Source organism: Chiloscyllium plagiosum, chromosome 43 (assembly GCF_004010195.1).
Source record: "Chiloscyllium plagiosum isolate BGI_BamShark_2017 chromosome 43, ASM401019v2, whole genome shotgun sequence".
NCBI lineage: Eukaryota > Metazoa > Chordata > Chondrichthyes > Orectolobiformes > Hemiscylliidae > Chiloscyllium > Chiloscyllium plagiosum.
The window spans coordinates 12,321,737-12,323,982 of record NC_057752.1 but is presented as its reverse complement, the minus strand read 5'-3'; the positions used below and the strand labels follow the sequence as shown (position 1 = coordinate 12,323,982).

Sequence of the window (2,246 nt, the reverse complement as noted above, 5' to 3'; positions counted from 1 at the left end):
CAGTCAAATCCATCAAATTCAGCACAGCCTTCCTAACCTGAAATCATCTTCCTGACCTCTCCAACCCCACCCCAGTCTGACCTATCACCCTCACCTTGACCTCTTTCCACCTATCACATTTCCGACACCCCTCTCCCAAGTCCCTCCTCCCTACCTTTTATCTTAGCCTGCTGGACAAACTTCCCCATTCCTGAAGGGCTTATGCCCAAAACATCAATTCTCCTGTTCCCTGGATGCTGCCTGACCTGCTGCGCTTTTCCAGCAACACATTTCCAGCCCATATCCCTCCAAACCCTTGCTTCCTATTCATACACCCATCCAGATGCCTTTTTAAAATGTTGCAATTGTACTAGCCTCCACCACTCTGTGGCTGCTCATTCCATACACATCACCCTCTGCATGAAAAAGTTGCCCTTAGGTTTCATCTTTCTCTTCTCTCCCTAAACCTATTCCCTCCAGTTCAGGATGCTCCCACCCCAGGGAAGAGACTGTCTCCAAGCTGCCTTTAGGTTCTGGGTACCTCTTTTCCTGAGAAATGAGAAACCAAATAAACTTCCCTGTAGTTTGCCACTAGGGTAAAGTGGCACACCTGAGATCTCCAGATCGAGAATTAGTTTAAAACACCCTCTTTTTTTTTTAAGAAACCAGACTGGTTTTGGTGTCTGGGAAAACAGGAATTTCAATTTGAGCTGTAAGCATCTATCTCCAAAGGTGGTCCCACCTTTCTACTGACTCATGGGCCACCCTTTTGAATTGCAACTTGCTCTCTACTAACTTAGACTTTAGATTTATATTTCAATCCCCAAATGAAAAGTTGTGGCTTTTCAAACACTGCAATTGGTGCATTAGACAATTTCTAATAAAATAGAATTCTCTGATCACTGGATGGTATTTCTTTTGGCAATGACACCATCCATTGGTGCTAGAGAAAGCACTTTCAGTTTCTTTACTGAATCCACAGTGGCAACTAATCTTCAGGCTGTCCCAGTATCCAGTGGTAGGATCAATAAGTGAACTATTAAAGCTAACAAGAAATGGAATGGATGAAAAGGAACAAAGCTTAGGACCCCATGATATTTCAGCTGAGGGCTTCAAAGCTGAGATTTCATTGACATTGCTACCTCCCCCACCATTGCTACCCTCCACTTCATGACTATGGCAACTATATCTGCCTTCAAGAAGGAATCTAAATCATCCCATTAACTGGAGAAACTTCCCTTCCCATCTTGGAACACCTGATATGCATTCTCTGGATGGAAGGAACTCCAGCAGCTGAAACCTGTCCCAGCATTATCAGCAATCACCTTGCTAGAAGGTATGACTGTCCACCAGGAAATTCATGTCACCAATCATGTATTTTGTGGGTCTTTGTATAGCTGAGCCTAGTCCCAGGGCTGCATATCTGACTATTCAAGGCAGAAGTGGTTCCTGACAATATTTCTTTCTGGTCCCTCTTTCCATAGTCTTTGACAGGTTTTCAGAATCTTCCTTCAGACAGGAGGTTCCTCAAGTCCACCTTTTTTTTTGAACATGGATTCTCTTGCACTAACATCCCCATTTCTTGAAGCCTTTAGGGAGTCCTTAATGCTGCTTCTGTCCTCTTAAAGTGCCTTCCTTGAGCTAGGTGAAGAGGGTTGCTTTGGCAGTCAGTATATGTACATCCAAGGCATGTGGCAGCCCAGGAGAGTTCCTTACAAATGATGGCCCCCATGGTGCTATTTGGTGCATCAAATCCTTTTAAGCAGCCAATCATCCAGGTGATGCAAGAATCTCTCCAACAACATTCATGGTACTCCAGAGGTGTCACCTAGACTTGGTCTAAGTTTCAGCAGTATAGAAAAGTTGGAATGATTGTTATACACCTGGAGCTCAACAACCTTCAATCTGAGCAAAGCCTAACACCAGAATAGAAATTAGGCCATTCAGCTCAGAGTCTGCCACCATTTAATCACAGCTGAAGCTTTCAACCATTTTCCCACTTCTCCCTGTAAGCATCTGGTTTTAAACCTACTCTGACCTGGCCTCCCCAGCCTTCAATTCACCACTCAACATAGAACAATACAGGCCCTTCAGCCCATGTTGTGCTGAGCACTAATCTTGATCAACCTTACCTACACACCCCTCAGCTTACTGCCATCCATGTTCTAGTCCAACAGTTGCTTAATGTCTGACTTTACTAGCACTGCTGGCAGTGCATTCCACACTCACCACTCTGCATAAAGAACATCTTTATGCATCTGACTTCC

General features: G+C 44.4%; 1 protein-coding gene across 3 annotated transcripts in view; it reads left to right on the top strand.

The window, feature by feature from the left end:
- Positions 1-2,246, top strand: part of LOC122543385 (vitamin D3 receptor B-like) — a 310,459-nt gene that overhangs the window by 15,509 nt on the left and 292,704 nt on the right. The gene's annotated exons all lie outside the window — the stretch shown is intronic.